This window comes from Penaeus monodon, chromosome 29 (genome assembly GCF_015228065.2).
Source record: "Penaeus monodon isolate SGIC_2016 chromosome 29, NSTDA_Pmon_1, whole genome shotgun sequence".
Lineage (NCBI taxonomy): Eukaryota > Metazoa > Arthropoda > Malacostraca > Decapoda > Penaeidae > Penaeus > Penaeus monodon.
This window is the reverse complement of record NC_051414.1, coordinates 25,294,827-25,295,085: the sequence shown is the minus strand read 5'-3', so window position 1 is coordinate 25,295,085 and position 259 is coordinate 25,294,827.

Below are 259 nucleotides of genomic sequence, written 5' to 3'. Positions count from 1 at the left end.
TTTCCCCTCTCCTTTAGCACATATACTCCCATATCTCCCCTCTGTCTTTATCCCCCTCCCTTTCCCCCTCTTCTCCCTCCCTCTCTTTGAGCGCATACACTCCCATATCTCCCCTTCTGTCCTCGCCTCCCCCCCCCTCCCTTCTCTCATCTCTCAACCCTCATCTAATCTCTGCTCCCCCCCCCCCCTCTCGCCTTCGCCCCCCTCACCTCGCTTCACTGGTCTCGTGTAAATTGACAGTTTCTTTTGTTTCGGTGGT